The 27,557-nt window shown below is 37.0% G+C and overlaps 1 long non-coding RNA gene across 1 annotated transcript; it reads right to left on the reverse strand.

Moving 5' to 3' along the window:
* Window positions 1-27,208, reverse strand: LOC125938560 (uncharacterized). Its single transcript, XR_007462734.1, has 3 exons — window positions 26,759-27,208; window positions 369-461; window positions 1-151 (listed from the first exon to the last, which is right to left on the reverse strand). It is a non-coding gene; the product is annotated as an uncharacterized LOC125938560 (long non-coding RNA).
* Window positions 27,209-27,557: the final 349 nt, after the last annotated feature.

Here is a 27,557-nt window from a genome sequence, read left to right on the forward strand (position 1 = left end):
CTTAAAGTTGTCAAAGTACAATCTTGAACTTAGCAGGCATAGTAGTTATCAGGCAAAGGAGTTGGCATATCTTCCATTCTTGTTCAGATGCTAGCTTGCTATAATTTTCTGAAATCCACAGGGGATGTTTTGGAGAGAAGCTGTGAGACAGCTAATCAGAAAAAGATATTCTAATGTTTAGTTATATTACAGTGTAGCAGAGGCTCCTGGGGGATATGGCAGAAGCCCCATTGGTTGATTCATTTTAACAGAGTTGAATAAAGCAGGGAAAACAACTATCAGAGGAAATCTCACACTGGTAATTCTTGAAATGAGCTCAAACATGTGTTTCCTAATTTCTGTGATGCTATATATTTTTAAGAATTCACCTTTATTTTACTTTCTCTCCCTTTCTTATTTGCTTTAGTTTTATATTCCATATCCACCAGCATCTGAGACTTATTTCATTTCTACTATGAGCACTGAAACATGACAAAGGGAACAGGGACATTCAGAAGACACCAGTTAAATAATTCAAGTTAAATTCCTTAATTATCCCTATTTGCTTTCTAGGTGTAAATAGATGCCATGTATATATTGGGCATTGCTTTTGGAACATTACAAACCAGAAAGGTTGCCGTAGCAACCTCAGCTACCAATAACCTTCATGAGAAATGAATTCCCAATGGGCATGGAGTCCTTGGCAGTTTACACAGCACTTTTAAGCTATAAATGCACTTGTTATTTATTACAATGATGTAATTAAGTGGGACTGCTAATATTACCCTTATTTCCAAATGACAAAACTTTAACTAAAAGAGGTTAAAGACTTGTCCATATTCATGTTAACAGGAAAGTGGCAGGCTCAGAACTCAAAGCCATGTCTCATGATCATAAGAATCATATATTTTTCAGAGTCAGTATAATTATTGGAAATAATAACATACTATATTTACAGTAAATCATTTTTAAATTTTGGACTCTAGAATGAGCTGGCTGGACATTCTCCTATTGTTAAGGTAAATGTCAGGTGTGGAGCCCATGAGTTTGGGAGTACAAGCTCTGATTTGGAGTACAAGTGATGGCTCTGATTTGAGCAATTAGCCATGGTGATCACACTGACAGATAATCCTTTCAGATTCAGTGATCCAAGCCTTGGATCACCTTGTCAATTTACTCTAGTTCAGTCTCTGAGAAAAGGAAAAAGCAACTTCCCCTTCAATATGGAGGCATGAAATGACGAAATATTACTGGAAGAATGAATATGTAAGGGAAGATAATTGTTCCACATACAAATTAAGAATCATGGTTCACAGTATAATCAATCAATCAATACCTGTAAATCAGTGGTTCTCAACTGGGTGTTGTTTTGCCCCTCCTCCCACCCAGGGGACATTTGGCAATGTCTGGAGACATTTTTGGCTGTCACAACTGGAGGATGCTACCTGCATCAGATAAGTAGACGCCAAGGATGCTGTTAAGTATCTCACGATACACAGGACAGCTCCCACAACAAAGAATTATTTGAACTAAAATGCCTATAGTGGGGCTGTTAAGATATCTTGCCATATATAATGCAAATAGATTCTGATGCATTTATTTATCCTATAAAAATGATTCTTGGGGCACCTGGGTGGTTCAGTTAAGTGTCCAGCTCTTGATTTCAGCTCAGGTCATGATCTCACATTCATGAGATCAAGCCCCACGATGGTCTCCACACTGGGTGTAGAGCCCCGCTTAAGATTCTTTCTCTCTCGAGCCAAAGCATAAGAGACTCTTAAAAACTGAGAACAAACTGAGGGTTGATGGGGGGTGGGAGGGAGGGGAGGGTGAGTGATGGGTATTGAGGAGGGCACCTTTTGGGATGAGCACTGGGTGTTGTATGGAAACCAATTTGACAATAAATTTCATATATTGAAAAATAAAAAAAATAAAAATAAATAAAAAGATTCTTTCTCTCTCTCCCTCTGCCTCTCTCCTTTGTTTGCTCTCTCAAAAAAAAAGTGAGCCTTGCAATTGGTTTTTCTAAAATTTCTAAAATTTATGATTAAACACTTTTTTTTATTTTTTAAGATTTTACTAAGTATTACGTGGCCATGAGAGAAAAATTAGAAAATAAGAGTAAAGAAAAAAAATCAACCTTAAATCCCACATCCTAGTGGTCAATACTATTAACTTTCTGGTTTTGTCTTATAGACTTTATCTCACACAAATATTCACATATTTACTGACACTCTGGGACAAATATACAATCATGTTATACTTTCCTATAATTTACCAATATATTATGAATAATTCCCTATGTCAGGAAATCATGATTTATCTCATTATTTTTAATGACAGACTAGTATTCGATTTAGGAATGTAACAAATTATATTAACTAACTTTTATCAGATATTTAGATTAGGTCCATTTTTCTTGTTATAAACAACATTGTCATTAATATCCTTATACACAAATTTTGCTGTGTATGTCTGTTTATTTTTAGCATATGGTAGAAAATGATTTTTAGGTCAAGGTCAATCACAGATTTCTGTGATTTTATTTGAGATACTTCTCTAAAATTTATAATACAAAGGTTACACAGATTCACAAATTCATAATTAAGTCCAGTGTAAACCCACTTAATGACATGTGAAAAATCATTCCTTCAATTTCTGTGCCAAAAAAAACAGATTTCATGATGGTCATATATATATTGATGAATGTTCTAAATTCACATTCTTCAGCAATACATAATCATCAATTTGTGGAGGTAAATAAAGAGGTTGCTAAATTGCCATAATCCTCAATTTGTGGTCAATAAAGTAAAGAAGGCTGACTTCTGTATAGGTGTCCATTTAGATACTTTTATAAAAGGAGAGACATGCGTGAAATTAGGAATTCAGTAGAACTCATAGCAGAAATTAAATAGAATATAATCATCTCAAAGCCCTAGAAAATATTGAGAATTGTGCTTCATTCCCTATTGTTTATAGGATGGGGTTATGAGATTTTTTTAATTATAAAAGGGAAATATATCCCTTCCTATGCTGGAAGATAGAGGAACACCCAGACCACTGGCATCTGGATTATACATAAAAACATTTTCAAAGAGAGGAAAAGAATACAAGGAAATTATCCAGGCTCATGAGTTACTTTGTGTATTCCAAAACCAGAGGGAAAATGCCACTGTGGCAGGAAGCAAAAATGTTCTGCTATCCCCCCCCACCACCACATACAATTTGATGCTTTTTTTGTTGAGTATTAGAAAAATATTTATGAAATGCAATTTAATACATTTGCTAAAAATTAACACAAAGATAGATTTTCAGCTAATTAACGTACTCTCAAAAAAAGGCAGTGGGGAAATGCTTGTTAATGTTTAAGCCATAAGATACACAAAAATGCAGGCAATATTTCATCGTGACACCCAGGAGACCCATGTGTGACACAATATAGAGTCTATGTGTATCTCACTCTCCACAGGAACTAATTTTGAAGCACCAGAATGCTGTGAATTGGCTGTAAAACAATGTTGAAGAAACTCAACATAGAACAGAAGGCACACTTTCCTTAGGAAGAATGCTGATAAAATTTTAATGAACTAACATGTTGTCATGGGGATTTGTTGCTATTCATTAATTCATTGTGCTGTTCCTCTATAGTTTTGCTGAAGTTGAGTGACAAATTGTCAAGTCGCTGTTCTGGTGGTTTACACTGCCTCATTGATACCCTAAATTCAGGGGGTAAATTCTCTCAGAGACTTACCCCATTGCACGTGGGGTAACACGTTTTTTAGCGTCATGTACACTCAACTGTATTTCAAATGAAACTCCATCTCTAGGGTAGGCCTTTGACTCTGCAGAACAGTGAAAATAATCACAGAATGACTGACAGTGCTGGTCACAGATGGAGACTACCATAGGAGCCAGGGCTAGGGAAGGCTCTACCACACAAAATAGTCAACTGGCCACCTATGAATTAGGGTAAAAGTCTCAGAAGAAAAGAATAATTCAATCATAAAATCATAGAGAGCCAGCGTTTGGAGGCTGTTCAGTCTGTTTCATTTTGCAAATGAGAAACTGAGGAGGCCCACAGAGATAAAGCCTGGCCAAGGATGTGAATGGCAAAGCAAGGATTAGAAACTAAGTATTTTGACTTATATCAATTTTCCTATCATGGTGCCTCCCTGGGTTTCTTCTCTTGTTCTTTTCACTCCCAATAGCTTTCATATTTTCTCCTTGAAATTACTTTTAAAGGCACAATAATGTGAAATAATATCCCTGGGGTATAGGAACACAGACAGAGGTGGTCTACCATTAAGTTTTCGTACTGTTTTTTAATGCACACAAATTCTATGCTATAAATGATCCATATTTGTGTTAATAGAATTTTCTAAGTCTTTGAGTAAAGGATGTTCACAGAAGATTTGGAAAAGTTGTGCAATATTTTATACACCTCCGGGCTGCATACCTACTCTGTAATAATCAGGTGAGGATAGTAGGCCAAAAGCAGTCAGAGCAAAGATTCTGATGTGAGGAATGTCTGTGTCCTCATCATGGTCATTATTAAACAATATTGATATGATGTGATTACTGCTTCTGTGTCTTGGTGGAGGCCAGCTGAAAGAAACCACACCATTCTGTGAGGGCAGTGACATTGAGAAGCAGCCAGAGAGGAAGAAAAAACAAAACCCAGCCTGGCACCAAATATTCATTTGGTATTTGCAGACAGCCAAAGATCAGTGGATGGAGAGTTTCGGTTTTCTTTTTTTTTTTTTTTTTTTTTTAAATGCTGTTCTTCTCCCCCACTGCCAATTGTTTGAGGATATTAGTTTTATGTAACTGTGTTAACTTCCCACTTTTGCAAGACACTGAGAGGACTCAAATTTATAATATGCAAGGTTTTTCTTTTGAATTTAAAAACTCACTATCAAACTTCACTAACATCATTTTTTATTCTAAATCCTTGTTACTCAATGTACCTATTGGACCATCAGCATCACCTGAGATCTGCCAGAAATACAGAATCTCAGGACCTAGCCTAGACTTACGGAATCTGCCTTTTAGTAAGATCCCCAAATGACTCATTAAAGTTGAAGCAGCTCTGGACTACATTACATAATACCAATGTAGCATCCTTACACGTGGAGCTAATAAGACATAGAACACATAACACAAAGACACTTACTAGGATCTCTCTTCTCTGCTGCTCCCAGCAGGCAAGAATAATTGCTACTATATTACATTGTACTTTTCTAAAAAAAAAAAAAAAAGTTTGTATTGCTACAAAGAAAAGCTTTTTTAACCAGGTATTATGTCCCTAATGAAAATATTTGCTATTCTTGACTTCCTCACAAGAAATGCAATGCTTGTTAAATCTGAATACATTTTTATTTGCTAATGGCTGTATTCCAGTAATAGCAGCAGCTGACATTCACTGGAGGCTCTCTATGTGCCAGGCACTGCATGAAGGAGATGATGCACATTTCCTAATTGAATCCTCTCAACAACTCAAAGAGGTGGGCAATCATTTGGGCAATCCTTCATTTTACAGAAGGAGAAATTAAAGCACAGAGTCTGTCTGAGAATATAGTATATTTTACATGAAGTAACAGTGGAATCTGAACCCGCAAACGTGGAATCTGCCATCCACCATATTAGTTTTTGATTAAGCCACTAGCACAGAGAAATAATACCTAGATTAAAACATAGATATTTCTGAGGCGCCTGGGTGGCTCAGTGGGTTAAGCATTGCATGACTCCTGGACTTCAGCTGGGGTCATGATATGGTTTATGAGTTGGAGCTCAGCATCAGGTTCTGTGCTGACAGAGCCTACTTTGGATTCTGTCTCCCTCTCTCTCTGCCCCTCCCTCACTTGCTCTCTATCTCTCCCAAAATAAATAAAAATAAACTTTTAAAAAACATTTTTTTAATGTTTATTTATTTTTGAGAGAGCGCAAGAGAGCATGAGAAGGGGAGGGACAGACAGAAAGGAAGACACAGAATCTGAAGCAGGTTCCAGGTTCCAAGTGGTCAGCATAGAGCCCCATATGGAGCTTGAACTGATGAACCCTTAGATCATGACCTGGGCCAAAGTTGCCTGTTAACTCACTGAGCCACCCAGGTGCCCCTAAATAAAAATAAACTTTAAAAAAATATAAATATTTCTTCTAATGTCCCCAATGCTATTCTTCAGCCATGACATGTTTCTGTTTTATCAGAAAACCTAACAAATAACTAATAATTACTAATCAACTACACCTGCAGTAGCCTAAAAAGAAGAAATTAACAATATATTAAGGAGCTATGGAAATTTCTAATGCTAATTATTAACTTTATTTTTTTTAATTTCTTTAAAGATTATATTTTTTTGCTTGCTTATTTATTTATTTATTTATGTATTTATTTATAATATGAAATTCATTGTCAAATTGGTTTCCATACAACACCCAGCGCTCATCCCAACAGGTGCCCTCCTCATTTTATTTTTAAGTAGTCTCTCCACCCAGAAGGTGGCTCAAACTCACAATGGGAAATCAAAAGCCACATGCTCCACCCACTGAGCCAGCCAAGAGCCTCTTTTTTTTTTTTAAGAGCTAATCATTAACTTTAAATAAGATTTGAAGTCCTCCCAGATGATGAAACTTATTGATACTCCTTGACTTATAATTTTACCTGAAACAAACCCATCCTAAAATGAAAATCAGAAATAAGTCTAAACTAAATCAGAAATAAGAGTTATCCCTTGCAATCACTTTATATCATTTCCAATTTAACTAATATGAAACTCAACATTAGAGACTTACTTAAGTGAATTATGCTATATTCATATATTAAAATATAACAGTGTCAAAATTTTATTTTCAAATATTTTTTTTATAATATGGGAACATATGCATTAAATAAAAAAAAGTTGGGTACAACTTTATCGATATGATGTGATCTTTTTTCTGATATATATATTCTAAACGAATATACATATGAATGTCTACATTATGTTTGTGTTTTTCTTTCTTCTTTATTTTTGGGAACTGTCCAAAATAAGCATGATTTTATAAGTAACTTTATAATTTTCAAACCAGGAAAAATAAGTTCTGTAGTCATTAAATCCTAAGAGCCAGTATGAATATTTATTGGAATTTCACAAAATGTATTTAAATTTCAAACTTTTTGCATTTTATGAAGCAGGAATTTTGACTCATTCAATATTTTCCTAAGTAAAGACATACAGGTAAAAAGTCTCATTTGGATACAGCAATAAAACATGTATTTGAAAATTGATCCCAGGCTCGCGTTGGTTAATCATGGTCTGCCACTTAGTTTATGTACGCATAATATTTGAATTGATATATACACAGATATTTGAACTGATACATGCATAAAACACAGACTGCAAACTAGAGCAGAATCAAAAGCCATGTAGACTTTGGCTGATGTCACTCAAGAGTTCCACCGGGCCCTATTCAAGAGCAGTTACAGATTTACAGCCTCATTATCATTTTCTCATTTTAAGATAGATACCATTGTCACTTAAAAGTCCCTTCTATTTCTTTTTTTAAACTATTAATGATCAAGAATTGTTCAAAAATACGTTTCCCTTTGAAATTCTTGGATTTGTATGCATTTTTGTGATACATAAGGCACAATTTCACACCCCATATTTATGTTCATTTCCATATTAATGGGACTCCGAGTAACTTTCAAAATTATTTCCATGAGCACACACATAATCCCCAAGTGCATATTTTTTTTCCTAAAGACCTTACAGTAAACATGAAGCAGGTGAGAAAACAAAACTCACTAACAATCAAATTAAGTTCAGGTGATCTAGCCATTTTCTATATAGAATTATGTTCCAGAACCGTATGCTAGGAAAACTTATACAAGCAGCCAAATCCTTGCTTTTTAAATTTAGACACAAAAGAATGTCCAAAGCAATGGATGACATTTCATCATGTGATTCTCATAATTAATTTGTTACGAGCTCCCACAAATAAAATAAATGTTGAATGATACAGACTTCTGTTGTCAAAAGCATCCCTCTCTCATTCCTGCCTCTCTGGCTCCTGACATTATTTCTTGGTTATTGGTTGACAGTTCAGTGCCTTGAGTGTTGCTCTCGCTGTAGGGTTAGCAGGATAATTGACAAACCATAGGGATCGGATCCCTGGATTAGGATGACCGGACTGTCAAAACAACCATGACATACTCTCACATCAGCTTCGACTGCAAGTCAAGGCTGTGAGGGAAACATTCACCCTGGCAGGGCCAGATGGGAAGTGTTTAGTTTATAATATTTCCCACTGCAAAGTATACTTCAGCAAGGAACAGGAACAATGTAATATCATTTTTAAAACAGAATTTACAAAAAGATATAATTCAACGAAAAAATCCACCAAAGTCACAGTTAATTCAAGCATTAATGTGAAATAAACATTCCAGAGGCTTATTTCACTTATATGATGTATCCTTCGGATTATATAAAATGTCTTTAGCTTTTATTAGAAGAATGACATGTATTTGGGAAAACTCTATCTGTACTGATAGAATGTATTTATGAAACATTATGTATGTATGTATTATGTATGCACAAAATCAAAGGGGAGTGTGGTGAAAATCTGGTTTTATGCTGTATGTATAACTTTGTCTAAAAACTATCTTGTAAACTTTAAATCAAACTGATGCATGCATGTAATTCATATTAATAAGTAGTACACCACAAGTTATGATATCAATTAGGGGTTATATAATGTTTCATCTTAAGGGGCACAGTTAAAAAAAATGTTTCAAAAACTCTAACTAAATTTGCCACTTTAAACATTGTCTCTAGACTTTCAGAATCCTATCATAGATCTTTGAAATGACAGCTCAAGTGACATCTATTTATAATGCAGACATATTCTCTGTATGAAAACATAGATTGCAAAACCGTTAAGGGGAAATTAAAATGCAAATACAAAAAAGGGTTATTTACTTAGTTCTGTGCCAGCTAACACATGGGACATGGACACCTAGGATTAGAAAGATCCAATTATTTTTAAAATATAAAACTTAAAGAACTTATTCATGCACCACTTGGGTCTTGGAATATGATCAAAATAGTTTTGGAATAGTTAATCAGTATTTTTCCATCAGAGTCAAATTTTTCAAAACATTAAAAAGAAAAAGCAAGAAGTATGAGTGAATATTATTTACCGACAGACACTTCAGTTTAACAAATACTGAAATGTTCAAAAACAAGGATTGGAATAAGATGACATTAAACTATCCATTCTTATCTTGTAAAACTGAGATTTTTTTTTGAAAGGATCATTAACATTTGTGAATAAGGGAAAAAACATGAAATTTTATTAGTCCCAACCAAGTCGGTTTTATGCTTCCAGTACTATGCATCAAAATATCATTCTGGAACAAACTGAAGCATCCTCACATTTTTATGCATATTTCACTTGCTTAAGAAAAAGAAATGGAGCCTAGAGTTGGAAGTAATATGGCAAATAGGATGTTCTGAAGGATACAGCAAATTTTCAAAAATGTGTAACTGATAAATGCAATCTTAAAAACTACAAGCAATGCAAAGCGCTGTTTCACATGGGAGAGTAACCCATAGGTTCCTGCACCTCCAAGTGATCTTGTGCAGTGTGAGTTAAAAGAGGAAATGAATGTAAATTAATCTTCATGCTGTTACCATGAATTAGGCAGGGCAGGCATTAACACCATTGTTTTGAGGCAAGGAAATGTGAGGTTAAATGACACCGGTATGTGGCAGAGCTAGGACATGAACCCAGTTTGTGTAACATACTTAGCTCCTTTTCCTAATACATAATAAAGAGGTGCCCCCCCCAACAGAAACAGAGAAACACAATTCTTTTCTTATTGCCATTTTTCTTATGTAGGCATGGCTTTTGTTCCATATATGAACTGTATTAAGACACTTCCAATAAATTATCGAAGAGCCAAATTCTCTCTCTTCTACTTCAAAGAGAGGCATAAACCAATTTATTTGGTGACAGTAATAGTAAATTTAAAGAATATCCCAACAGTTACTTTGAGTTGTGATCTTTGTCATGTAGGTAAGAAAGCAACCAATGTACAACTTCACTGTGCCATCTACTGCTTCCCCATTTTAGAGATGAGCACTAGACGTTCACAACTTGTTCAAGACGATCCCAAGGTCACATAATTATAACAGAAAAAAGCTATGAGGAGTCTTTCTGTTAAATCAGCCTGCTTGTCCATGAAATTCACAACATTTTTATCATTATCACATTATCATTATAATATTGTCTATGATGGGGTTCCAAATGTTTAAAGTGTTGGATCAATAAAAGTCCTAAACCTTGATTAAGGTATTCTTCATCCCTAGGCAACACTAATATACATATATATATAGTTTTTAAGATTGCATTTATCAGTTACACATTTTTGAAAATTTGCTGTATCCTTCAGAACATCCTATTTGCCATATTACTTCCAACTCTAGGCTCCATTTCTTTTTCTTACATATATATATATATATATATATATATATATATATGGTAAGATTTATTTATTTAGAGAGACAGAGAAAGAGAGGGAGGGAGGGAGAGACAGTGCAACCACGGGGAAGGGCAGAGAGAGAAGAAAAGTCCCATGCAGGCTCGGTGCTGTCAGCACAAAGCCCCATGCAGGGCTCAAACTCATGAACACTGAGATCATGACTTGAGCCAAAATCAAGAGTTGGAAGTTTAATCAAATGAGCCACACAGGTGCCCCGCAACACTGTATTTTAATCACTTAAGAACAATTAAGCAGTTATTCAGCTTTTTACATTCTTCAGTACCTACCTATGGTTAAGAGTTCACACCTATGTTACTTCTAGTGCGTGCCCAACACACACATATTCAGTAGGGTTACTTTACATTCTTTCCTTTAGTTAATCATATGGCTGAGAAATTTTTTATTACACTATGAAAATTGTCTTAATTAGTAGGATATTTCAAAATCAAAATTCAGTAGCCACCAACAAATATAAAAATTGAAGTTATTACAACAAGGTATAAAATTCATGATCATATAGTGGTTTTTTTTGCTCGGGCAAGTAACCGATTTCATTGGAAGAGGGAGTTTTGATATGTGTGGATACAGTAAATGAAATTGTTGTTCACACTGACTAAAATTCTTTCCAGTTAAGTAAAAAGAAAATGTACAAAACTAATTCAAATGAACATACCATGAATATGGCACTAATACAGAAAATAAAGTAAGAATTTTGATAGCTTGAACAACAAAAAGGAAATTATTTTCCTTTGCTATTGAAAAACTCTTTTAAGGAGCACCTGGGTGTTAAGTCAGTTAAGTATCCAACTCTTGATCTCGGCTCAGGTCATGATCTCAAAGTTCATGGGATCAAGCCCCACATTGGGCTATGCACTAACAGCATGGAGCCTGCTTGGAATTCTCTCTCTACCCCTCCCCCACTCATGCTCATGCTCTCTCTCAAAATAAATAATAAACATAAAAAAAGAAAACTCTCTTCAGCTATTTATATAGTTCTGAACTTGATCTCTGCCACAATAGTTTCAGAGGGCAAAAAGATTGGGAAGAGGAAGAAACCCGAGGAAGGAAATTATAAAGCAGTTAAGGTACCAAGATGTTGATAAAAAGAGGAAAAAACAAAAGATAAATTACATATTTAAATCTAGAAAAGTACCCTAAAGATGAAAATCAATCTCTTAATTTAAAGCGACTGTTAAATCCCTTAACAAAAAGTCCACAGAGGGGCGCCTGGGTGGCTGAGTCAGTTAAGCATCTGACTCTTGATCTCAGCTCAGTTCTTGATCTCAGGGTTGTGAGTTCAAGCCCCACATTGGGCTCTGTGCATAGCATGAAGCCTACTTTAAAAAAAAAAAAAAAAAGTCCACAGAGATTGAAGGACTTCTATACAATGAGAATTTGTAACAATATAAGTTTATTTTTTTTTAATTTTTTTTATTTTTTTTTAATTTTTTTTTTTATTTTTTAATATATGAAATTTACTGTCAAATTGGTTTCCATACAACACCCAGTGCTCATCCCAAAAGGTGCCCTCCTCAATACCCATCACCCACCCTGCCCTCCCTCCCACCCCCCATCAACCCTCAGTTTGTTCTCAGTTTTTAACAGTCTCTTATGCTTTGGCTCTCTCCCACTCTAACCTCTTTTTTTTTTTTTTTTTTTTTCCCTTCCCCTCCCCCATGGGTTTCTGTTATGTTTCTCAGGATCCACATAAGAGTGAAACCATATGGTATCTGTCTTTCTCTGTATGTAACAATATAAGTTTAAGCTGGCAAGAACCAGGTATCTACATTCATTTCTCACCACCACCACCACTACCTCCAACCCAGAGAAGAGTAGAAAAGAGCAGTGGAAAAATACAACTCCAGCATGGTGGAAAATGTGGACTGTTCAGAAAAGATTATGAGAATGGCCCACATCCTCTCTCTCCAGCTCTTCATCCCTATTTCCTGTTCCTTCCTGTTCCTCCAGTGAAGTACTGCAGAGGGGGAAAAGTGAATGGAAGGGGCAGAGGAATGGCGGGGGGAGAAAATGGTGTCTAAGGATGGAGTTTGAACACCACAGGGACCCATTGGCTTCATGTAGTCCTAGGCAGAATCTACACACTGTAAATTTATACACTGCATACACACAAATACATACAGTTGACCTTCGAACAACACAAGGGTTAGGGGCACCAATTCCCCCACCACCAGTAGAAAAAGCTGCATATAATTTTGGACTCACGCAAAACTTTACTACTAAAAGCCTAACTACTAAGTCTTACCAATAACATAAACAGTTGATTACCACATACATATTTTGTTATATACTGTATTCTTACAATAAAAATAAGCTAGAGAAAAAATACAAGAAAATCATGGGGCACCAGGATGGCTCAGTCAGTTGAGTGTCCAACTCTTGATTTTGGTTCAGGTCATGATCTCATGGGTTAGTGAGTTCAAGCCCTGCATCAGGCTCTACACTGACAGTGCAGAGCCTGCTTGGAATTCTCTCTCTCTCTACTTCTCTCTCTTCCCCTCCCTACTCTCTCTCTCTCAGAATAAATAAACTTTAAAAAAAAAAAGAAAATCATAAGGAAGAGAAAATATATTTACAGTACTGTATTTATAGAAAAATCCGTGTAACAGTGGACCCATGCAGTTCAAACCCATATTAATAGTTCCAGAGTCAACTATATAGATAGATAGATATCTATATCTACACATTCATGTGTATAAACATAAATGTATATACACACATATCCTTTTTAGGAACACACACACACATACACACATCCATCCCTTTTAGAGAAAATTATTTACTCAGATGCTACTATTATCATTTAAGGATATTATCCCTTGGGTGTAAAACAAATATTATGTTACCAAAGCAGGTATACATACAAAACATTTAGAATATCTCAAGTTGTTTTTTTATGTGTATTTTTAAAAGAGTCCTAGGCAAAAAATTCAAATAAGCTTCAACTTTTACAGCCTGGGAACCAATATAGAGTCAGAAAGTTAGCACTAAAATGCCTGAGGGGGCAAACAGTTGTTTAATGAGGACAAATGGAATAAAATTAAAATGCAGCCTAATAAAATAACTTCTAAATGTAACGTTAGCTCAGTCATGTGGCTCAAATATTTTTGCTCAAAGGTACATAAATGTAATCTTGGTAAAATAAAAATATAAAATGAAAGAAAAGAAGAAAAACAGTAAAGAATCCCTAGCCATCAATTATAGAAATAAGGGAATAGAAAAATATAAGTAAGATTATAACAAAAAGATTATTATTGTAATATCTCCCCAACCTAATGAAAGTTTGTCATGCAAAATCATGATGTTTAAGATCCCAAAGATGTCTGGGTATAAGCCTCACACAGAAAAAATACAACTCTCATTTGTGAAGTGGGCTTCAATGTAGAAATCTTTTTAATGGTTCATTGGCTTCAAGGCTGATTAGAATTCTCTAGACCAAAGCCCTACAATTATTGTTTGGTATTAATTAGTTGAGATATGCACAAAGCTAAGCCCCAGTAGTCTTTAAATGTCACTGAGTGTCCGAGAAAGCCAAGAATATCTTACCATCTTAAGATGGTAAGATTATTATTATTATTCAGTTATTATTCAGATATTATTTGGATATTCAGTTCAGTCCAAACTGGCCTCTGGAACACCAAAGAAAAGCCCAGAAAAGCCAAAGAATTCAAAAGACCCTGGTCACACACATCAATCAGCATTTAGGCATATTAGGCATTTTTTTTATTTTGTTTAATGTTTATTCATTTTTGAGAGACAGAGAGAGACAGAGTATGAGCAGGGGAGGGGCAGAGAAAGAAGGAGACACAGAACATGAAGAGGGCTCCAGGCTCCAAGCTGTCAGCACAGAGCCTGATGCAGGGCTCGAACCTACAAACAGCAAGATGATGACCTGAGCCGAAGTCGCCCAATCGACTGAACCACCCAGGTGCCCCTATTTGTATATTTTTAAATCATATTATATAACCACTCCTAAGGAAATACTTGCTAATAGTTTTGTAAAAGAGCCATTGCAATTTGGGACATTTAATTGAAGGGCTAAGCCCAGCCTCTCTGTCATAGTCAGTTGGTGAGACCGTCTAGAGGAAAGCCTATGCCTTCCCCTACTCAGTACACACATTTGCCAGGGTCTTGCAGCCTGCATTTAGAACACTTCATGAGGTCAAGAAAGATGTGCGATTGTTCTACACAACCATGTCATAGTCCAGTGGTGGTACCATGGGTCTGACAGCACAGTCCTGGGAAAGTATCCAGATATCTCCCACACCTACCAGGCATGGCCTCTCCTTCTGCCAGCAGCTACTACTCATTAATGTCACAGCTATTTCCTGACCGCAAATGGCACACTCATAGCCCATTTCTCTGAGATGTATGTGTCAACCCAGCTTTGAACAGTTTCTTATCACCCTAAACTCCAAGTGGCCACCAATCTTAATGAACTTAAAGTCTGTATATTCACATGCGTGGTTTTCAAAAAATATTTTTGACAAATAAACAAATCAAGTTGTAAAAATCCCTATAGGATAGCTACTGTACAAAAACACATAAATAAAGAAAAATTAAAAACCAAAGAAAGAGAGAGGAATGGAACCAGGGAAGATTCACAGAAAATTTTCAAATTATAATGTTTCTTTTCTTAAAAAAAAAAAAAAAATCAAACATCTCCTTCCAGGAAGATAGAGTAGACATACACATTCCTCCTACTAAGTACAACTAAAACCTCTCTACATTACATATATTAAAATAAAAAAGAAGGGGTGCCTAGGTGGCTCCCAGTTGAGCATCTGACTTCAGCTCAGGTCATGATCTCATGGTCTGCGAGTTCAAGCCCCATGTCAGGCTCGGTGCTGACAGCTCAGAGCCTGGAGCCTGCTTCAAATTCTGTGTCTCCCTCTCTCTCTGCCCCTCCCCTAGGCACGCTCTGTCTCTCTCTCTCAAAAATAAATAAACATTAAATTTTTTTAAAAAATAAAATAAAATAAAATAAAATAAAAATGAAATGAAAAAGAAGACTCTGAAAGATGGGAAGATTAAGACTACTTAGGGACTTCAGAACCCCCAAAAGGACAAGGTGATGAGACCTGTTTTCTTTTTATCTCTTATATCCCAGACTGAGAGCCAAAGATGCTGATACTTGAAAATTGCCAAAGGATGCAGATCAAAAAAACAAAACAAAACAAAACAAAAGCAGTCTCTCTCTAGCCAAAGGAGCAGGAAGAAGGAAGCCTATCAGAACAGAAAACTTTTAGACATCAACCACATTACTGCACCTAAATACCACAGGAAAAAAAAAAAAACAAAAAACAAAAAACAAAAAACAACCCTGTGGCCCCACTTACACCAAGGCGAGCAAAGGACAAGTGGAGAATGTAGACTTTTACCCTCACCAGGCTATCTGAGGTATACCAAAGCTCTCCTCAGCACACACACATACTACCCCAATAAGGTGATGTCACAGAAGACTGAGCAGGGAGCTGGGACTTCCATCCACACTGAGCCAGTAAGGAGACACCCCCCTCAATTTTAGTGGAGACCAAGTGGGCATCCCAGACTTCCACTCTCATCCAATATTAATCAGACACTCCATTCTGCATGGCTGAGTGGCGTCAGGGGCCTAGTAAAGAGTCAAGATTTTCACCACCACCCAGCAGTAATGAGCCAACCCTCTGTGATATCAGCAGGGCTGTGTGATGAGTAATATGTGATAAGAGGCATTCCTATCTTTGTCAGTCAGGATGGTTATCAGTAGAGGGCCAGTAAGGCAAACAGAAACTCAGCCTACCCAGGAACACTGAGGAGCCCTCCCCTGGTCCCTCTCCATCTGGGTCAAAGGAAGCCTAGTCGAGAAACTGAAGGTCCATTCTTAAATATCAATACCATGGCAGCACCCTCTGTCATTCCCCTGCCAGAGCAGTGTGACTGGGAGGTAGCTAAAACAAAAGGTTGAATTAAGATCCAGAGTCTTACAATATTCTAACTGTCCACGTGTCAAATAAAAGTTATTCATCATACCAAGAACCAAGAAGATCTCAACTTAAATGTAAAAAGATAATCAATAGATGCCAAAATCAAGATGAAGGAGGTATAAGATATATTTGATAAAGATTTAAAACAACCATCAAGAAAAGGCTTGGACAAGCCATTATGAACATGTGTGGAACAAAAATTACAAAGTCTCAAGTTAAAAAGAGAGAGAAGAGAAAGATAGAAGAACCAAAAGGAAATATTAGAACTGAAAAATACAACAGCTGGAATTTTAGAAAACAACTCAATGGATGGACTTAATAGCAGCATTGAAGGGACAGAGAAAAGAATCAGTGATCTTGAAGATAAAACATAAAAATAAAAAATAAACCAATCTGAACAACAAAGAAAATATACTTTAAAAAAAGCAGAGCTTCATGCACTCGTGGGAGTATAATAAAAGATCTAACATCTGTGTCATTGGAGTCCAAAGAGGGCAGGTAAAGAAGTACTCAGAGAAATAATGGCTGTAAATTTCCAAAATTTGGCAAAAGACATAAAGTTACAGATTCAACTAAGCAAACCCCAAATGGGATCAGCCCAAAGAAATCCACACCAAAACACATCACAATCAAACTTCTCAAAACTAAGGGCAAAGAAAATATCTTAAAAGCAGTGAGAGAGAAATAACACCTTAATTTGGGGGGGGGGGAACAATTTGAACAACAGTAGATTTTTCATCTGACATCACAGAGGCCAGAAACAAGTGTATATTTTTCAAGTACTGAAAGAAAAAACAACAACTGTGAACTCAAAATTTTATATTTAGAGAAAATATCTGTCAGGAATGAAGGTGAAACCAATACTTGAGCCCCAACATATCAACAACTATATTAAATGTAAATTGCCTGAGTATCCCCACTAAAAGACAGAGACTGGCAGGATGGACTAAAAGCATCAGCCAATTCTCTGTGTACACAAAAAGGTAAGTTGAAAGTAAAAGACAGGGAAAAGATAAATTATGCAAACACTAATCAAAGCAAAACAGGAGTGGCATATTACTAATGAAAGAAGGCAAGCTGAGAAAGTTATATGCTATGATTCCAACTAACATTCTGGAAAAGGCAAAACAAGGGAGACAGTGAGAACATCAGGGATTGCCAGGGGTTTGGGAGAGGGGAGAGATGAATAGGTGGAACACAAAGGAATTGGAGGACCATGAAAGTACTCTCATACCATAATGATAGACACGTGTCCAAACCTGTTACACAGTTGACCAAACCAACAGCGAACCGTAAGGTAAACTACAGACTGGGTGCTTATGATGCGTCAGTGCAGCCTCATCCGTGGTAACAAGCATACCGTTCTGGGGGGGGATGTGGATGATACGGGAGGCTCTGTGCGTGCAGAGCACAGCATATATGGGAAATCTCTGTACTTTCAGTTTTGCTGTCTGTGAATTCTAAACTGCTCTAAAAATAATTACGTTTCAAAAAGAAGGATACGGAAAGGCAAAGGAAACTTAATGCTAACAGAATTTTGAAAAAAAGAAGAATAGAGGCGCCTGGGTGGCTTGGTCGGTTAAGCGTCCAACTTCGGCTCAGGTCATGATCTCACGGTCCGTGAGTTCGAGCCCCGTGTCAGGCTCTGTGCTGACCGCTCAAAGCCTGGAAACTGTTTCAGATTCTGTGTCTCCCTCTCTCTCTGCCCCTCCCCTGTTCATGCTCTGTCTCTCTCTGTCTCAAAAATAAATAAACGTTAAAAAAAAAAAAAGAAAGAAAAGAAAAAAGAAGAATAAAGAGGAATCAAACTACCTGACTTCAAGACTTCCTGTATAGCTGCTCTAATCAAAACTATGATACTGGTGAAGGGACAGGCACACTGTTCAATGGAACAGAATGGAGAATGCAGAGACAGGGCCACACAAATGCGCCCAGCTGAGGTTTGACAAAGGTGCAAAAGCAATGCAATAGGAAGAATATCTCTCTCAACAAACAGTGCTGGAGAAACTGAACATTCGGGGGGGGGGGGGAGAAAAAGAAAAGGAGAATGTCTACCTAAATATCACATCTTACATAAAAAATAGTTTCAAATGGATCACAGACTTAAAGGTAAGATTAAAATTATTAACTTTTAGGGGCGCCTCGGTGGCTCAGTCGGTTAAGCCTCCGACTTCGGCTCAGGTCATGATCTAGTGGTTCATGAGTCCAAGCCCTGTGTCAGGCTCTGTGCTGACAGCTCAGAGACTGGAGCCTGCTTTGGATTCTGTGTCTCTGTCTCTCTCTGCTCCTCCCCCACTTGTGCTCTGTCTCTGTCTATCAAAAATAAATAAAATGCAAAAAATTATTAACTTTTAGGGGAAACTATAGAAGAAAGTCGTTGACATCCACAGATAGGCAAAGATTTCTTAGACTTGATACCAAAAGCACAATCCATAAAAGAAAACTACCGATAAATAAACTGGATTTCATCAAAACTTTAAACTTTGTTCTGTGAAAGACCATTTTAAGAAGATGAAAGGACTGACACAAATCACATAGAAAAGATTTGCAAATCACATAGCCAACAAAGGACTCTATATATATAAAAATAAAAATACAATTAGAAAATGGGCAAAAGATATGAACAGACATTTCACAGAAGATCTGAAGACATTTGTTTTCATTAGCCATTAGGGAAATGCAAATTTAAAACATATGGAATATTACTACACACCCATCAGAATGTCTAAAATAAAAAATAGTGACAATACCAAATGCTGGTGAGGATAGAAATAAACCAGTTCCATAACAAATTGCTGGTGGAAGTTAAAATGATACAGCTACTCTGGAAAACACTGTGGCAGTTTCTTTCAAATATACACGTGCATGTATGTGCGACTCTATAGAACCCAGGAATTATACTCCTGGGCATTTACTCCAAAGACGTGAAAAGTTACCTTCACACAAAAAGCTGTTCACAAATGTTCAACGTAGGTTTATGACTAATAGCCAAAAAACCAGAACCAACTCAGATGTCCTTCAGTGGAGGAAATTTAAACAAACTGTGATACCTCCATCCCACGGAATACTTTTCAACAATAAAAAAGAATGAGTTATTGAAACACACAATAACTTGGATGAATAGCTAGAGAAAAAGCTAATCCCAAAGGCTGCATACTGTAGGAGTCCATCTGTAGAATATTCTTGAAATGACAAAATTGTAGCCAAAGAGATACATTAGTGGTCACCAGGGGTTAAAGACGAGGAGGGGAATTGGTGAGGGTAAAGCAGGTGTGACCATAATAAAAACCAACATGATAGATCCTCATGATAATAGAAATGTTTTGTTTCTTGACTGTAGAAATGTCAATACACTATTTGTGATATTGTACTATATAGTTTTGCAGGATATTACCATAGGGGAAAAATGGGCAAAGGGTACATGGATGTCTCTCTATTATTTCTCACAAGTGCATGTGAATCTATAATTATCTCAGGGCGCCTGGGTGGTTCAGATGGTTAGGTGTCCAACTTCAGCTCAGGTCATGATCTCACAGTTTATGGATTTGAGCCTCTCATCGGGCTCACTGCTGTTTAGCACAGAGCCCACTTCAGATCCTCTGTCCCTCCCCAGCTCACACTCTCTTTCTTTGTCTCTCAAAAACTAATAAACATTTTTTTTAATTTAATAAAAATATATAATCATCTCAGAATGAGTTTACTTTAAAGATATGAAGCAAATTATGAGATAGTTTGACATAATTTTATTTTTTAATGTTAGATTTATGCCATTTCTCAATGATTTCCACCTTGTGTAACTCATAAAGATACATATATATTTTTCAATTGTGTATCACTCTTGTACTTTAATTAAGTGAGATAATAAACTCTCAAAAGCTTTTTGAAGCATAAAATCCCACTTAAACATGAGTCTTTCCCAAATGGCATATACTTTAGATATATCATCTCACTGTATAATCAAAAGCCAAATGATACAGTACTTCTCTTCACATCCACTGTGTAAATGAGGAAGACAGGAGTTGGAAAAATTGGTGTAATTGATAAATTCTTTATAATTAGTTAATAAACAAACTTGGAGCAGAACCCCACTTTTATAGAATCTGTATTTAGAGTTGCCATCAGCAGAGTAGAATGAGAATAGGATACTTTGCTGATGGGGATGTAAAATGATATAGCCCCTTTGGAAACCACTTTGGCAATTTCTTAAAAACAAAAACAAAAAACTAAGGAAACTACCAAAGAACTGGAGAGTAAATGTGAAAGAGTTGACAAAGCAGATAAGAGCCATTCTGTGTCTGGTGGAGATATGAAAAAAATAGAAGAAAGCTAAGGCAAGAGGTCAGTCATGAGCATCTGTAAGGGAAATGGATGTTGGGGATGTGAAAGCATCCAAGTAGATCTAAGGAAAATCTGAAGCCGTGAATAATGTACCCTTCCTGAACATGGCATACAGAAGGCAGCAAACATCTTTGAGAAGGCAGGAAGGAGGCATGATGCTACAGTCAACATGGCAGCAGGTGGTAACTTACAAATAAGTGAGGTAGTTCCTTAGGTGGTTGCTCAGAGCCTTGCAGAATCTTGAGACTCCAGAGTGATGTAGAAGAAGTAGCCTAAAGAGGGGCATGGAGGCTCTCGGAGAATCAGAGTCCTAAAACACGTCCTGGATCAAGATGGATCACAAGCTAGCTCTCAGAAACCTTACAACCAGAGATTAAGACAGTGGCCACGTGCTTTAGTAACAAAGGTTGGAGCAATGTCCAAGAGAAGTGAGTGACATCAGCCACCTACCACTGAATACCAGTTCCAGAAGTCCAGAGACAAGACCAAACCAACCATTCCAAACTGGCAGCACCATACCTGAGGCCAAAGAAGAGAGCGAAGATGTACATAGGTGCATGCCGATGGAATCATGGTGAATTAACATTTCCCTGCACCAGACACCATTCTGGGGAGGAGGACAGGAAAGGAAGTTTCCCTTAGAGAAGAAAAACCCTCAGTATGTGTTAGCTTTGAACTGACTGAGGGGTTACTCAAATGAATCTAAATATTTACCCGAAAGATACTGTTTTAAGTAAAAAAAAAAAAAAAAAAAAAAAAAAGTAAAGTCATTTTTGTCTGTAAAAAGTAACTTTTCATCCCCCATGAGGTGCATGGGTCTCCAAAGCAAAACAACAAATCCAAAAAACAAACCAACATTATTTCCAAAACATTTTGTGAGATACTTTGCTGAGCCAAGGATCAGCTACACATATTTGTGATACACGGTTTCTCCCCTTGTGATATGTTTCAAGTGACAACCCTGCATGATATTAAAGTTTTAGGAGGAGAATCAAAACAAGGCAAAAGCTGTTTGATGTTCTCTGAGGACGGCAAGTCCTAATTGCAAGTAGCACCACGCTACAAGTGGGAAGGGACGTAGACTTAATCTCTTCCTCACACTTGTCCGGGTAAGCCATCTTGGATTTTTTAAAAGTAAAGAAAATAACATAACCTAACAAAATAATTTTTACTATCACCTAATTTATAGATATCACTCTTTATTTTTTTAAAAAAAATTTTTAATGTTTATTTATTTTTGAGACAGAGAGAGACAGAACATGAACGGGGGAGGGGCAGAGAGAGAGGGAGACACAGAATAGGAAGCAGGCTCCAGGCTCTGAGCCATCAGCCCAGAGCCCGACGCGGGGCTCGAACTCACGGACGGCGAGATCGTGACCTGAGCTGAAGTCGGATGCTTAACCGACTGAGCCACCCAGGCACCCCTAGATATCACTCTTTAAAAGAATCCCTTCCTAGTCCTTGGAACGCTAAGGAGTTTCTCCACCTGTATGTTTGTTTACATTTTGGATACACACAAAAGCCTCAGGGGGCATATAGGAAAACCGGCCAGAGTGATCTATCTTCCCTGACTCAGATCTGACTCAGGCAAATGACTTTTTTTTTTAAGATTATTTATTTATTTTGAGAGATAGAGAGAGCAAGCAGGGGAGGGGCAGAGAGTGTGTGTGTGTGTGAGAGAGAATCCCCAATGTAGGACTCAAACTCACAAACTGTGACATCATGACCTGAGCCAAAATCAAGAGCCGGCCACTTAACTCACTGAGCCACCCAGGTACCCCAAGCAAATGACATTTGACAGCAGTAATTATTGTAACCATTTCCCTTTAAGTAACACAGTTTAACAAAGCCTATTTGCCATGAACATTTGGATGCAGATACTTAGATGTAAGGTATCTAAAGATGGAAATACAACTTTTTAGACCACAAATTCTGTGTCCAACAGATGATTCTGCCCCACCCCCTCATCTTCGTATACCCTTCACCCACCAATAACTCCAGAATGTATTTGCAATTCTCAAAACTTCCTTCTAAGATCTAGACTGATCTCCTTATTTGATACTTCGGCTCAGATGACTCTCAAGCATCTTAAGTTTAAAATGTTCAGAATTGAATTCTTCCCTCTTTCTCCACAAAATGACCTCCAGTGTTCTCTATCTCTGACTATCCAGGTGCTCATCCCAGAAACCCAGGAGCCATACTTGACACTTTCCTCCCCTTCGCATACTCCTATGCGTTATCAAGTTACAGCCATTTCATTCTCAGATTAGATCTTAAATCTGCCCAGTTCTCTCCACTTCCACTATCACCATCCTGGTGTAGGTCACCATCAAACTGGACTCATACTACCCTCATATCAGGTCTGCCTCATACCATTCCTGTCTACCTCCAATCCATTCTCCATACTATGAAAGTAATCTCTTAAATATACTATCACTCTCCTACTCAAACTCCTAAATGGATTCTCACTGATCTAACCTCCTTTCCTTTACCTTTGAGACCTTTCATGATCTGGCCCTATTACTTCTTTACCATCTTGTTCCTCATTCACCCTCACCTACTTCACCAGACATGCTGGCCTTCTTTAAGTCCCCCAAAGGTCCAAGAGTGTTCCCTCTCAGGACCTGTGCAGAGACTTTTTTTCACCTAATTCTTTATCAACTTCCATGTTGCAGTCTAAACTCTCCTTTATAAAGAGGGTCTCCCTGACCCTCCTTTCTAAATTAAGTGGTCAATTATACTCTCTTAATGCTAATCTTTTTTTTTCCTTTATAGCAAGAATTCCTCAGTGTGTAATTACTTGCTTCTGTGCTTATTAAAGTCTCTCCTGCTAGCTGTAAGTTCCGTAAGAGTAGGGACACTATTTTGTATACTATTGCAATTCTAGAAATCTAGCACAAAGAAGTTTCTCAGTAAATATCTAATGAATAAATGAATGAATTAATAATAAATTCAGGAGTTGTTTGTCACCTGAGAGATGAATAGCAACATGAGTTTAAAAGGATAAATTAAATAATCAAGTAAATAGACAAAAAGTTTTCTACCTGTTGGAGATCATCAAGAGGATGTAACTGTCAGTTGGCTCAGGAACTGGATCCAGGTGTGGAGCTTCCTCACACACCTCCCTTGTCCTTAAAACGTGTGTTCCGCTTGCCTCCCCACAACCCACCTGGAGAAGCTGCCACAAGGGTAGAGCCTTGAGGTAGTAATGTTTCGTTGAGATTTTCGGGACAGTACACATGACTGAACCCAGTTAAGTTTCCTTGTTGTTGGTTCCAAACCTCCTCCAGAAGCTTCCCGAGAATAATCTCAAACTGGCCCATGTTGCCCAGAAGGCAGGGAGACAAAGAAGAAAGAGAAAAGATAATTTATAAACAGAGGACAGGGAGACACAGAAGAAAGAGAAAACAGGGTGCCTGGGTGGCTCAGTCAGTTAAGTGTCCAACTGCAGCTCAGGTCATGATCTCACGGTTTGTGAGTTTGAGCCCTGCCCCCGTCTCTCTCTCAAAAATAAATTTTAAAAAAAGAAATAAACAAGAGAACTTACAAATGAGGCTTGTCTTGAGCCGCCACAAGAGGAGTAGATCTCCACACCTTTCCACCAGAATCATAAATGTTTAAACAGAGGCTTTAATTTTTTTTTTAGTGTTTATTTGTTTTTGAGAGAGAGAGAGAGAAAGAAGCAGACAGAAGGTCTGAAGCAGGCTCCGTGCTGACAGCAGAGTCTGATGTGGGGCTCAAACTCACAAATCCTGAGACCATGACCTGAGCCAAAGTCGGTTGCTTACCTACTGAGCCACCCAGGTGCCCCTAAACAGAGGCTTTAACTGGGCTCAGCCACATATACCACCCAGATGTCCCAACATCACATCACGATCTCAAGACTATGTCCTTGGGGCAGCTTCTGGGAGTGGGAAAGGCAAATTAAATGCACATTCTAAGGATGGGGAGAGGTAGTAAAAGAGCCTCTGATCACTCAGGTCCAGCTCTGGGGTCATCTGGTGGTCACGTTCTCTCAATGACCTCCTCCAACACTTAACCTCTTAAAACTACCAATCTAAAGTGGTCTGCCTTTTTCTTCAGTTTCCCCCGTCCTTGTGTACAGGGGACAATTTGTGAACAAACTGCACTGAAATTAAGGAAACCAATACATATATCCAGCTCCTATAAAACCTAACTGAAACTGGGGGCACGTGGCTGGCTCAGTCGGTTAAGTACTCGACTTCGGCTTAGGTCATGATCTCACAGCTTGTGGGTTCAAGCCCCGTGTCAGACTCTGTGCTGACAGCTTGGAGCCTGGAGCCTGCTTCAGATTCTGTGTGTGTGTATCTCTCTCTCTCTTTCTCTCTCTGTCTCTCTCTCTCTCTCTCTCTCTCACTCTGCCCTCTCCTGCTAGCACTCTGTCTCTCTCTCAAGAATAAATATTTTTAAAAACCTTTTTAAAAACCTAGCTGAAACTCAATCAGTGATGTTTATAAATGAAAAAAAGACCAATGACCCATTTACAAGATATCCAAATATATGCATGTTTGAGGAAACTGATTTCCATGATCAGTGCAAATTTGGTTAATCTGGTAACACATGTTAACATATTGGTAGTCAAGTATGTTATATGTCAATGTTGAGTATGTATATTGCTTTTGTTACAGCTTATAAAACATGTAAAAAATAAATTTCAAATCAATCTTCCATAGAGTCCCTTATAGGGATCCCATAGAATAAAAGGTGAAATTCATGCTCAGATACCAACATGTTTCTCTAGAGGTAAAAATAGTTGTGATAAAACTTCCTCACATAAATTACTGGCAGTACGCTATTGGAGAGAAGAGTTAAAACATTGGTGAGTATAATAAATCTTACGTCAACATTTATATTTCACTATGGTGGATATTGATAGTAAAGCTGTGCTAAAAAGTAAAATCATTTTTAAAACTGAACAAATTAGAAAGCAATAGATCATTTCCTTAAAAAAGAAGACTGTATTCTTATTCATAGAAATGTTTTCATTAGTAGAAAAAGAATCAACATTTTAGCGCGCAAAATGATGATAATTTTGCCCTAATCCCACTATTTAGCCAATTTAAATCTCCTCTGATTAAAGATAATTCCAGCATTTTAAAGATCAAAGCTTCTCTGATGGTTGATTAGTTTCTAGGTCCTAATTTTACACTCTTAGTCAAACCATACAGTCTTAAAAAAAAAAAAAATCTAAATTTGAAAAGCAGGAATATTACCTCTCCCAACAAAAAGAAAATAATTGTCCTTACATGAGATCACTCTTCCAGAAAGTGATAAATGCCAGTCAAAGTACACATCAATTATCCCCCTCCATTCTTTGTAGCTGAAACTCCCCACTTTTCTTGGCCAGGAACCCTTATATTGAACACAAAGCTATAAAAGTGATGCTATTTCCATGAAAGCCTCTCCAAACCCCAGAATATGTAATAAATATCCTTCCTTCTATCACCCCACATTTCAAAATATATAATTATAATTCATGAGCTATTATTTCAAAATAGTCCTTCAAAATCCTTAATTCTTTAAATGAGAAAACAGATTACTTCCTTTAAATAACAATTATTTTTTCTTATCCTTAACTAACAGAAACTGAAGTTCAAAGAGTTTAGCAAATTGTGCAGAACTCTTTAACCTAGATTGTTATTTGGCTCTAAAAAGCCATGCTTTATTTTACTCTATTACTAGATGCCTCCTAAAATATTACCTGACCCTTCTTTTCCTAAGTACAAGGACACAGCCTCCTCTAATTGTCCATATAAAACCTATATACCTTCTTTAACTGAGTCAACTTCTTTATTACAGTCTTTACAATTACTTTACAGAATTAGTCAAACATACAGTTAACACCTAGATATGCATAGTCTACTGAGATCGGTGGCATCTGTTCACAAAGGGCAAAATCCATGTTACTAACCTTGCACAGCATCCACGACAAAGAGATTGGTGCTTATCAAGCTCTTTTTGATGTGATTGACAATTCTAGGACCTCCTAGAAGATTTAAGAAAGACAGCATTTGGTGCTTCCACAAATTCTGACATGTGAGGGGATTCACGGACTCCAAACCAATGTTGAAGCTCCATGATACCAATTCAATTTCTTACGATGTGAATATTCTCAAGTTTCCTTCTTTTTTCTTTACAGTGAAAGTTTTAGGAAGTTTATATGAATTAATAAAAATCCTGAGCTCTATGAAGCCAATCTAGCTTTGAACATGCTGTTATTGATCTTTCAGGTAAATCTACTGTGAATGTTATGAGCCAAACCCAGATCACCAACTTCAAACAGAATTGGAGTTACCTGTAGAGAGTTATGCTGGCAGACAGGCTTTTACTAAAGCCAGCAGAGCAGAGGTGAGGATAAAAAAAAAAAAAAAAAAAAAAAAGTTGCTTAATTAACATTTTAGATATGTCGTAGGTTGAGTGATTTAAGGCAGCTTATTAAATTCTCCCTGATGCATCCTAGAGGATATCAGTTTTCTTTCTTTTCTATATTAGAGATGTAATCAATTTGTTTCTAATATCTAAACACATTAGCATAGGGAAGGTTTTTAATAAGCTGGGATTCTTTTTAGATTCATTCTGATCAGTCAGTTATCTTGCTTGAAGATACCAATTTTACTAGGGCCAATGCAATGGGAAAATATTTTCTCAACTCTCACTTCTTGGAAATAGCATTTCTCTAACACTAAAGGAAATATTTTCATTCCCAATTT

The sequence above is a fragment of the Panthera uncia genome (genome assembly GCF_023721935.1).
Source record: "Panthera uncia isolate 11264 chromosome B2 unlocalized genomic scaffold, Puncia_PCG_1.0 HiC_scaffold_24, whole genome shotgun sequence".
In the NCBI taxonomy this organism is placed as follows: Eukaryota; Metazoa; Chordata; class Mammalia; order Carnivora; family Felidae; genus Panthera; species Panthera uncia.